At 44.3% G+C, this 12317-nt stretch overlaps 1 protein-coding gene across 2 annotated transcripts in view; it reads right to left on the bottom strand.

The window, feature by feature from the left end:
• The window catches only part of NRIP3 (nuclear receptor interacting protein 3), a 45099-nt gene extending 34366 nt beyond the window's left edge, over nucleotides 1-10733 (bottom strand). The window contains exons 1-2 of one of the 2 annotated variants that reach the window (XM_045015399.1): nucleotides 10671-10727; nucleotides 6168-6291 (exon numbers count right to left, since the gene is read on the bottom strand). The gene's annotated coding sequence lies outside the window, so the exon portion shown is untranslated. Of the gene's footprint in view, nucleotides 1-6167; nucleotides 6292-10670 lie in introns of both variants that reach the window. The other variant, XM_045015400.1, reaches the window with a different exon arrangement.
• Between the last annotated feature and the right edge of the window lie 1584 nt (nucleotides 10734-12317).

Below are 12317 nucleotides of genomic sequence, written 5' to 3'. Positions count from 1 at the left end.
CAGACTTAGGGAGTTGGTAGGTAAGATCCCATGGGAAATAAGTCTAAGGGGAAAAACAATAGAAGACAGTTGGCAGTTTTTCAAAGAGACATTATTAAGGGCACAAGAGCAAACCATCCCACTGTGTAGGAAATATGGCAAGAGACCAACCTGGCTTAACCAGGAGATCTTCAATGATCTAAAAATTAAAAAAGAGCCCTACAAATAGTGGAAACTAGGTCAAATTACAAAAGGTGAATACAGGCGAGTCTCATCTTACGCGGGGATTCCGTTCCACGGTTTGCGCGTAAAGTGAAAACCACGTATAGTCAAAATTACATTGAGTTGAATGGCGGGCGGAATCGCCTGCACTACAGGTACAGTATTAAAATTGTTATTTTTCTCTTTTTGGGGTTTTTTGTTTTTGCCGACCGCGTAAAGCTGAAATCGCACATGTTAAATGTGCATAAGATGTGACAGACCTGTATAAACAAATAACACAAATATGTAGGGACAAAATTAGAAAGGCCAAGGCACAAAACAAGATCAAACTAGCCAGAGACATAAAGGGTAACAAGAAAACATTCTACAAATATATTAGAAGTAAGAGGAAGACCAAGGACAGGGTAGGCCTGTTACCCAATGCGGGGTGGGGGCAATAACAACAGAAAATGTGGAAATGGCAGAGGTTCTTAATGACTTCTTTGTTTCGGTTTTCGGTTGGTGGTGATTGGATGTCTAACATAGTGAATGCCAGTGAAAATGAGGTAGGATCAGAAGAGGCTAAAATAGTGAAAGAACAAGTTAAAAATTACTTGGACAAATTAGATGTCTTCAAGAGCTTGTCTACACTTACATTTTATAGCACTCTAACTTGCTGGCTCAGGGGGGTGAAAAATCACCCCCCTGGGCACAACAAGTCTGAGCACTTTAAAGTGCTAATGTAGACAAGCTCCAAGCGCTGGGAGCTTGTCTCCCAGCGCTCGAAGCTAATCCCCTTGTGGAGGTGGATTACCAGGAGTGCTGGGAGAGCTCGCGCGCGACCACTCTCGCACTTCAAAGTGCTGCCGCGGGAGCGTTCCCACGACAGCACTTTGAAGTTTCCAGTGTAGACATACCCCAAGTCACCAGGGCCTGATGAAATGCATCCAAGGATACTCAAAAAGCTGACTGAGGAGATATCTGAGCCATTAGCAATTATCTTTGATAAGTCATGGAAGACAGGAGAGATTCCAGAAGACTGGAAAAGGGCAAATATAGTGCCAATCTATAAAAAGGGAAATAAGGACAACCCAGGGAATTACAGACCAGTCAGCTTAACTTTTCTACCCAGAAAGATAATGGAGCAAATAAGCAATCAATTTACAAACATCTAGAACATAATAAGGTGATAAGTAAAAGTCTGCATAGATTTGTCAAAAACAAATTGTGTCAGACCAACAGGGTAACAAGGCTTGTGGATGGAGGGGGAAGCAGTAGACATGGTATATCTTGACTTTAGAAAGGTTTTGATACTGTCTCACATGACCTTATTATAAACAAACTAGCAAAATGCAACCTAGATGGAACTACTATAAGGTGTGTGCATAACTGGCTCAAAAACCATTCCTAGAGAGTAGTTATCAGTGGTTCACAGTCATGCTGGAAGGGCATAAGAAGTGGGGTCCTGCAGGGATCAATTCTGGGTTTGGTTCTGTTCAATATCTTCATCAGTGATTTAGATCAGTGTTTCCTAAACCTGGGACGTCGCTTGTTTAGGGAAAGCCCCTGGCGGGCTGGGCTGGTTTTTTTTTACCTGCGGCGTCTGCAGGTCCAGCCAATCGCGGCACCCACTGGCCACGGTTTGCTGCTCCAGGCCAATGGGGGCTGCTGGAAGCAGAGGCCAGTACGTCCGTTGGCCTGTGCCACTTCCAGCAGCTCCCATTGGCCTGGAGCAGCGAACCACGGCCACTGGGAGCCGCAATCGACCGGACCTGCAGATGCTACAGGTAAACAAACCAGCCCGGCCCGCCAGGGGCTTTCCCTAAACAAGCGGAGTCCCAAGTTTGGGAAACACTGATTTAGATAATGGCATAGAGAGTATGCTTATAAAGTTTGCGACGATACCAAGCTGGTAGGGGTTGCAAGTGCTTTGGAAGATGGGATTAAAATACAAAATGATCTGGACAAACTGGAGAAATGGTCTAAAGCAAATAGGATGAAATTCAATAAGGACAAATGCTAAGTACTCCATTTAGGAAGGAACAATCCATTGCACCCATACAAAATGGGAAATGCCTGCCTAGGAAAAAGTACTGCAGAAAGGGATCTGGGGGTCATAGTGGATCACAAGCTAAATATGACTCAACAGTGTAACGCTGTTGCAAAAAAAGCAAACATCCTTCCTGGATGTATTAGCAGGAGTGTTGTAAGCAAGACATGAGAAGTAATTCTTCCACTCTACTCCATGCTGATTAGAACTCAACTGGAGTATTTGTATCCAGTTCTGGGTGCCACATTCAGGGGCAGCTCCAGACCCCAGCACGCCATCCCGCGGGGGGCGCTCTGCCAGTCGCCGGGAGGGCGGCAGGCGGCTCCGGTGGACCTCCTGCAGATGTGCCTGAGGAAGGTCCGATGGTCCCGCGGCTCCGGTGGACCTCCCATAGGCATGCCTGTGGAGGGTTCGCTGGTCCCGCTCAGCTTCGGTGAAGCCGCGGGACCAGCGGACCCTCCGCAGGCACGCCTGTGGGAGGTCCACCAGAGCTGCGGGACCGGCGACCGGCAGAGCACCCCCCGCGGCGTGCCGCCGTGTTTGGGGCGGCTAAATGTCTAGAGCCGCCCCTGGCCACATTTCAGGAAGGATGTGGACAAACTGGAGAGAGTCCAGGAAAGAACAACAAAAATGATTAAAGGTCTAAAAACATGACCTATGAGGGATAATTGAAAAAATTGGGTTTGTTTAGTCTGGAAAATCAAAGACTGAGATGGGACATGATAACAGTTGCCAAGTATGTAAAAGGTAGTTACAAGGAGGAGGAAGAAAAAATGTTGTTCTTAAACTCTGAGGATAGGACAAGAAAAAATGGGCTTAAATTGCAGCACGGGAGGTTTAGGTTGGACATTAGGAAAATCTTCCTAATTGTCAGGGTGCTTAAGCACTGGAATAAATTGCCTAGGAAGATTTTTAAGAACAGGTTAGACAAACACCTGTCAGGAATGGTCTGATAATACTTAGTTCTGCTATGAGTGCAGGGGACTGGACTAGATAACCTCTCACGGTCCCTTCTGGTTCGATGAATCTATGATTCACGTATGTCAGAACTATGGCTTAAAATGACTAGTATCACCAAAGCTTCCTTACCTTTATTTTCTTGATTTATGCAGACTGAAAAGCACTTCTCCTAATTACTATTATTCATAATAATTAAGGCTAAGATTTTGTCACGGTTATTTTTAGTAGAAGTCAGAGAAAAATAAGTCACAGAGCAATAAATAAAAATTCACAGAAACCATAACCTCTCTGTGACTTTTGCTGCTGCAGCTCTATGGTTTCCCCACCACCATGGTGGCTGGGAGCTGTGGGGTTCCCCCTCCACCCACAGCAGCTGGACGCTGCAGGGGGGAGCCCTCTGCCCATGGCAGCTGGGAGCTGCACAGTGACCATGTTTCCCAAAGAGAAAACGGGACACCCCCAGTCGCTCGCCTAAGGCATCCTGCTTCCCCCTTCCAAGGCTGTCGCCCATCATTGGAACCCTGAGGAGGGGCCCTCTCAGGAGTCTGTCACTTGTCGCTGGGGGCCTCCTGTCACTGCTGTCACCTGTTGCTGGAACCCTGCCAGGGCCCCGCTGGCTGCCAGCTCCAGAGTCTCACAGCCCCTGGGGCTGAAGCAGAGAATGTCAGGGAGGTCTCTGGAAGTCACGGATTCCGTGACTTCCATGACATAAACGTAGCCTTAATAATAATCATACTGCATAGGCATGTGCTAAGGAACCCTAGACTTCAGGTGGCTGGCAGCCTAGGTACTTACTTAACCCAAGAAACCAATTAACCCTACCCAACCTTGGCACTGGAAAAAAGGAGACGAGGACAACAATGAGGAGGAGGAAGAGGAAGTGGGGTTGGAGGTGGTAAGAGAAGTCTTCCTCTTCTCTTGAAAGGGCACATTTTCTAGCCAAAGCATTTCTCGTAGACTTTTAAAGTTACCATTGTAGGAATTAACCTGTATTTACTCTGTTTGCAGACAAGCCAATAGCAAAGTCGACCTTAACTGTCCTTTCCCTGGCTGGCTGGCTCCCTACAAAACAATATTTGTAGGAAACTCAAAGGATTCTATCCACAAAAATCTTAATATTGTTCTTGTCCTGCAACTGGCTCCACACACTGAACACAACTGGCTACACACACATGCCTCTTATTTCAAAGCCTTTTTGATTTGTTAAAAAATATTGCTCAGAACTTCTCTAATTCATTTGCATTGAGACCACAGTCTGCTGTTCCAGTCTCCATGCAAAGGCAGGCCCTTGCTTTGGGCATTCTCTCTTTTAATGCTGATGTCACAGATTTCTCCGCAGACTGTATCAGTCCAAAACACTAACTGTGGGACTCCAGGGTGCGGTTAGCTTTTCCTCCTCTTATTTGTTACACAAAATTCTGTTCTATTTTCAATAGATTATTCCTATACATAAATTAAATGTGTGAATTCTGAAAGCATGCTGAGAAACATTAATCCCCCTCTCCGCTTCACACACATACTAGAGCTGAGCTGCAAATATTTATCTTAGGTAAACTAAATGTATGTGCCGAGTGCCCACCGTAGCTCCATAACTTAACTATATATATCCTTACCCTAAGAGGAATTTTAGATACGCTTGCTTGCTGAATGTTTCCTCCAGCCTTGATATTTGGGACATTCTGCACCTTAAATTTACATTCAGTGTGTTAAAAATATTGGAGGGGCCCAGTTAAATGTTAAAGCTAAAGCTCTGCAACCGTTTCACACTGCACGCTCTTTCTGCTTCAGTACCCCGTTCTAGTCTTGCCCCAACAGTACAGTACAGCAGCTCCGCACTAATCTACACTGATAGGGAGTGTGGGGGGTGGAGGGAAGCCCAAGGCAGATTTTTGTGATTTCTGGATTAACAAGTGCTAGAGAGGGGCCAGTACAGTTGACATTGTGCTCTCTACCTTACCCAGTGGCCCTAATCTGGGCACTCAGTAACCCACTGAAACAAGCCCCTTACTATTAGTTCCTGGTGCTGTTCTCTTTCCCTTGCTGCTGGTGAGGCAGGGAGAGATGGGAGGACAACCTGACTTTTGCCGCTCCCTCAGTTCTGCTGGGGCTGAAGCAGTGCAGGGGAAGTGGCAGGTGGGCTGGGATTCCAGAAGAGTGGGCAGGCCGTTAGAAAGCTCTGCTCTCTGGTAACCACAGCAGAGTCATAGGAGCCTGCTGCCAGCCTACTTGCTGCACCGCCTCTCAGTCTTTGGTGGAAAGAGAGGAGGAAGGGTGAAGGTAGGGAACAGTCACTTCCTTCAGCACTGAAGCAACATCTTTACTCATTCTCAGTGTGACTGAGCTGGGACACCAATGAAGACAGGAATGGCAGTAGCCTCTCTGGAGGCTTCCACACCTGCTGAGACCGGTTCCCTTTGCTGGCTGCCCAGAGGCTCCTCTTTGTTCCTTGTGGGCCCCAGAAGAGCTGGGAGGGGAAAGAATCCACAGTAAGAGGCCCAGAACTGGGCTCTCATTTCTAAAGCTGCAGCGTGCGGCAGCTTGTTTGTAGCTGTCAGTCACGCGGCTGGGCTGATTCCAGAGTCAGAGGAAAAATGTTGTGCAATGGCTAGAACAAGAAGCCACTTTACAGAGCCAGCTTGGTGCATCTAGAAAAGAAACAGCTGGATCCCTGCATGGCATAAGGCATATCACAGGGCGATTAGACTGCGCCTCATAGGATTTTAACTGGATTGAGCAACCACCTTCTTACAAAGCAGTTGAGTACTTTTAAACCATTCCTATCATGTAGAGTCTATTTCTTGTGATATTCCATAAGCATTCTTCACTGAAAAGGTCATGCAAGAGAGGGGACCTTTGACACTTCAGGTGTTCTCATCCACAAAAAAGAAACCATTTAACGTGACGGTGGTGAAAGAAATCCAACTACTAAGGACCATTGATAGCAATATGCCGTTCACAAATAAAAATGGACACTTACAGTCTGTTCCTATAATGATGGATCCCCATTTCTCTGCCTTTTTTCTTAAATCGTCCAATAAGCAATTTTCACACTTCTGATGGGTAAAGTTGTCATGAATGCAAAGATTGTGTTGGATGAAGCTCTAGGAAACATATAATTAGAGAGCTGTATGCTAGTCTACAAACTAGAAATCTCAACAGTTTCTAAACACTGCAAGGGCTATTCTCCTATTAAAGGCCCCAATCAGTCCACGTCTACCCAGCAAAGCACTGAAGACACCAGCTAAAGATTAAGCATATGCTTAAGAGTTTTGCTGAATAGTGGTAGATTTAAGCATATGCTTAAATGTCTTGCTGAGTTGGGATTATAGACTACAAGAGCTGTGTGCAAAAGTCTCCTCCCATTTTGGCAAGTATATGTCCCTATGTCTGAAGCAACATGCTTACACCAAAACTTGCAGTGTATGTGTTGAGGGAGCAAAGGTATTTATATTAAATGATCACTGCATACATAATCTAGGGAAATTGAAGAGATTGTGTTTGGTCTTAGACCTATATGACTAATTTATGTCATAAGCCAGAGAGCCAAATTTATCTTTGATGCAACATCATTGGTGTTAAACTAGGGATGCGTTTGGCTCAGAATGTCAATTTCTGATGGTTCTTTTTGTTAGCTGATGTAATTGATTAAACAATCTAATTTGGCAGCAAATTGCTGTAAATATTTAGCTATTGGTTACTGTAAACATATAACCATAGGTTATAGCTTCCTTCTTACTGTCTTTTCAGGTCAATAACATTATTATTTTAAACAATAAAATATTCTAAATTGATATTTTAAAGACTACAAACTATTTCTATTTGCCCCATAAACTGAATCAATTATGTAGCTTTTACTGAACACTCTGTCCATCTGTTAGTTACCCAGTGTAATATTGACAAACAAACAGGCCACAAACCGTAATACTTGGTCCAATTTGTTCTCATTTTACAATAAGGTGGAGATCGAACAGAACTAGAAGAAGGGCAATAAAGATGGAATTTACTTATGAGATTAAATAATCCTGATTCTTTTAGACTGGGAAGAAGAAAAATTAGGCCCTGATCCTGTAAACACGCACATACTTAACTCTTATCATTGGAAAGTTAAGCACAGGTATAAGTGTGTTTGCAGGCTCTGAGCCCTAGAGGGGATACAATGAAGGTATATGAAACTGTGAGGGAATGGCATACAGAACTGATCAAGTGTCACTTTACTTGTCTCATTACAAGTGGACACTCAAAGAAGTTAATGTACATTTTGAATAAGAGAAAATGCTACTTTATCTACATAGGCTAATCAACATGTGGAAAAATCACTGCTAGAAAAGAAACACTATGACAAATAAAATAGACACACCACTCAGGGTATTTGGGTGGTCCATTCCATGATGCGATAACCCTCAGATATCCATCCCAAACACATTGCCAATCTCATCCATTTCATCATCACCCATAACAATTTTGCATTCAACAACAAACATGTTGTCCAAACCATGAGAATAGCCATGGGTATTAGGATGGCTACCCAATATGCCAATCTCTTTGAGGGCCACCTGGAAGAAGAATTTCTGGATAAATAGATCACAAAACCAGTGATACCATTGATGTATCTCAGCTATATTTTCATCCTCTGGACAGACAGCTTAAACTGTCTCATAGATTTCCACCACACCTTCGACAACCATCATCCATTAAACTTTCTCTAGAACACTCCCACACTAGCATAAGCTTCCTGAATACCACAATCAGCTTCAACAACGGAAAACGACAGACAACCATGTACAAGAAACCTATGGATCACCACACCTACCTTCACAGATCCCTTAACCACCCAAACACACCAAGAAATCTGTTATTTACAGCCAGACACTCAGATACCACAGAATATGCTCTGAGGAGAAAGTCCAAGATACACACCTTAACACACTTAAAACCATCTTCACCAAACAAGGACACGCCACCAGAGAAGTAGATCACATCATGGAGTGGGCCACCCAAATACCCCAAGAGAACCTGCTTCAATGCAACTCCAACTACACACCCCCTCCAACTACACACCCTTAGTTGTCACCTACCACTCTCAAATGAACTCATATAGGAAAATGAGAAAAGACAAAGACTATGTCTACACTAGCACTTACTGCGGTATAACTTATGTAGCTCAGGAAAAAGTGACCCCCTTAAGCGATGTAAGTTACATTGACCTAAACACCAGGGTAGACAGTGCTATGCTGGGGGCGGTGGGGAAGGGGGACGGCTGGAATAGTTAAGCCAAAGGGAGAGCAGTTAAATTAGAAGCTGCATCACTGCAGATCCACCACTGTAAACTCTCTAGGGTAGCTGAAGCCAAAAACACCGAATCACCTGTGGGTGAACACTTTTTTCACAAAGCGATCACTCTATATCTGACCTATCCTCAAAGGAAACCTGCACAACGCTTTCAAAAGATAAGCCTAGGAGTTTAAATTCATAACTTTGCTAAACACTAATAATCCTGGACTGAACAGACACACTGGATTTATGGTTGATGACAACAATCTGTAACTCACTAACCCCATCTTTTGGTCCAATGACTGCAGAGGTGTTAACTGCCCAGTCTACCTTGAATGGTCCTTTATAATATGTGCTAACTACTTATGCTAAACAATCTGTTCCACCTTGCATTTTGCAGCAAGAGCTCTGTTGGGCTCAAAAGCTTGTCCATCTCACCAATAGAAGTTGCTCCAATAAATTATATTACCTCCCCTGCCTTGTCTCTCTAATGTCCTGGGACCAAGACAGTTACAACTACACTGCATTAAATAAAATGAGTTGTATAAATTGTATTTAGCCATATGCTGTTCACCAGATGAAGCCCTAAGTAGGCCTAGACAGGAAGGCTTTGGCTCTATAACTATAGCGCTGTAAAATAAGAATAATCCAATATCAAGCTCCGGGACAGAAGCTTCTTCTCTGTGTGGGTAAGGGAAGAAATCCCCCTCTCACCAGTACAGCATTGCACAACTGGTATTAAAGGGGTTTCTAGCCTCTCTCTAAGCATGAGCTATATGGTGCAGCGCCAGAAGCAGAATGCCAAAGCAACTTGGCAAGTGGTCTGATATGGTATAGCAATGCCACACTAGCACTGTGGGCAGATACAGTACACCAGGCCTGCACAACTCGTAAAGCAGCGAGGGCCACATTCCTCCAAAGAAAACAGCTGAGGAAACACCCCGCCCCAGGGCCGCCCAGCCCTGCGGAAACAAACTCTTCTTCCCCAGCGCCGCCCCACCAAAACAGTTGTGGGCCAAAAAGGAAGGTTGGGGGTGGGGAGGTGATACTTTATTTTAAAGGCAGCCCAGAGCCCTCTGATTCCCTGCCGCGGCTGAGATTTAAAGGGCTCTGGGCTCCCTGCTCCTTCAGGCAGCCCAGAGCCCTTTGATTCCCTGCCGCGGCTGGGATTCAAAGGGCTCTGGACTGCCCGCAGAGCGCCGTGGGGGGGGGATTTAGAATCCCCCGGTGGGCCGCACAGTGAGGCTCCGCGGGCCGCATGCTGTGCAGGCCTGCAGTACACACTTCCTCCACACAGCTCTGCTAATGCACTTCAACCGTGACTTGCAACAGGCCCACAAAGACTTCCAGTCAGAATAGTTTTGCTGCTAGACAGATGCCTGCGATAGACTATGATAAGATGACCAAACGCTTTTCCCCTTGTAACTCAAAGCATGAACATAAGAACAGCCACTCTGGGTCAGATCAAAGGTCCATCTAGCCTAGTATCCTGTCTTCTGACAGTGGCCAATGCCAGGTGCCCCAGAGGGAATGAACAGAACAGGTAATCACCAAGTGCTCCATCCCATCGCCCATTCCCAGTTTCTGGCAAACAGAGGCTAGGGACACCATCCCTGCCCATCCTGGTTAATAGCCATTGATGGACCTATCCTCCATGAATTTATCTAGTTCTTTTTTTATAGTTTTGTTATAATCTTGGCCTTTACAACATCCTCTGGCAAGGAGTTCTACAGGTTGACTGTGCATTGTATGAAGAAATATTTCCTTTTGTTTGTGCTTGTAACAGGGTTCTCTTCCCGCCCCTCTTCCTGGGGACCACTGGCTGCCCCAATAAAGCTCAGAGAGGCTTCTAGTTCTGCAGCACCCGTGGCTTTATTTACACATGTTCTCCCACCACCAGTGATATACTATATACAGCTTGCAGGCCTGACAATCTCTTCTTCCACATAGAGTCTGCCCTCAGCCTGGAGACTGACCTTCCCCTGGCCATTCCCCCTTCTTCTGGCTGCCAGCCAGCCTTTATAGCCCTTGAACCCTCAGGCCCGCAGGTGCAGCCAGTTCTAAAGGCCAGGCACCAGGCTTCTCCCCAGCCCCAATCTATTTCCCCTGATTGGGGCTGGTGGAGCAGGAGCTAATTAGGTGCCTTTGCACCAGCACCCTGCTACAGTGCTCCATTTTCTATCTCCATTATTACAGATATTTGTCTCACCACCAGGCCAAGTTCCTCACAGCCCTGCTTTTTTATTGGCTTGACTCTGAGGTAAAGTCAATTCTGTATCTATGACATAAGAATGGAAGTGACTGATGTCACATACCGCATGACGACTTCACTGCAGAATCATATGAAAGGAGAAGCTCAGCTGAGATGAGAGAAGTCCCTGTTTAAACAAGAATTGGTCATTAGCAAACAAGAACACACAGTCAGAAGCATTACAGGGAAAATACAAGGGAAGACAAAGTGGAGTGAGGTGGCCAAATTTAAGTCTGCTGTACAAATAGTTATAACTCCATTGACTTCAGTAACATTGTACCAGCTCACAGCAGGCCTAAATTTGGCCTGCCACTTTAAATGGAGCTGGGTGAAATTTTTCAGACAAATCATTTATTTGCTGAAAAATGCAGTTTCAGCTCCATTGAAATGATTCATGAATTCGGGTCCAAATCAGTGAAGAGTTTCGGCCAATAAAGAATAATGAAAACATATTTTTGACGAGTAGAAATGCTTTGACTTTTCATTTCCAAATAATGTTTCATTTTGAAATTTAGCTAGATTTATTTTTTTTAAAAGAAAAAGAAAAAAAGTAACATGCCCAAAACAAAAAAGATGAAAAACATTGTTTCAGATCCAACAGAGCATTCAGTTCGAAACAAAACAATTTTTTTCCAGATTTTTCAGTTTGCCCAACAAACCCATAAAATCAGTTATTCACTCAGCTCTGATTCTGAAGTTCAATATGTTTGAATGTGTCTCTCAGTATGAAAGACCCTCCTTTAAGGAACTCCACACACACAATGAACATGTACTCCATTTAACATTTGTTACCTTCCAGCTTGGGGTTGGTGTGGTATTTGTAATATGAAAAATTTTCTTCTACCCAGGTATAAATCAACTGGCAAGGTCATTTTCATTTTCCAAACATTATTGAGTGCTTGTTACATGATTTCTGAATAGGAATGAAAGGGCTGTTTTGTCAGGTCTGATTTAGAACGTTTTACAGCCTGCATAACAAAAATATTGTGACAAAGTTAAAAACTACGGAAAAATAATAATTCGGTTCCAAAACATAGCTAGGAAAGCTCAGCTCTGATACAGCTCATGATTTTTACTGAGATCCTACTGGTTAAAGCCAGTTTTCTGGGTGGATTTGCTTGCCATTCTTGTGCATTGGTCCAGTTGCCCGAATTTACACAATGGGATTAGAACCTAGGAGCTTCCCAGGTCCTTTGCTAAAACCCTGCAGCCAGATGTTTATCTCACCAAATAAGGATGGTGGGTTCTCCAAATCATAACACTACTATTTATATCTTTTATAAACAAAACTTGAAAATATTCTGCCTCTCAAGACCAGTTGAGACTAGAGAGGACGTTATTTGGCAAATATTTTCTCCATAACTACTACAGCAGCATCCCTCCTTGAGAGAGGGCAGAAAGTGGGCAGGGAGAGAAAGCATTTTTGTGTAGGTCCTTTGCAAACTTTTGGGGCGGTTTCAATTTCCCAGCAGAAAAAAACAACCCCCCCCAAGTTTTGAATCCTGAATTTGCCTGATATTTTTATGATAAATCAAAATTTGAGCCTGAGCTATTTGACAGTATCCATTTAGGATAAAAATACTTTGCCTAGCAATAGAAAAGAAG

Source organism: Mauremys mutica, chromosome 4, assembly GCF_020497125.1.
Source record: "Mauremys mutica isolate MM-2020 ecotype Southern chromosome 4, ASM2049712v1, whole genome shotgun sequence".
NCBI classification, from domain to species: Eukaryota; Metazoa; Chordata; order Testudines; family Geoemydidae; genus Mauremys; species Mauremys mutica.
Note: the sequence above shows the minus strand (reverse complement) of the source record. Positions and strands in the feature narration are given on the sequence as shown.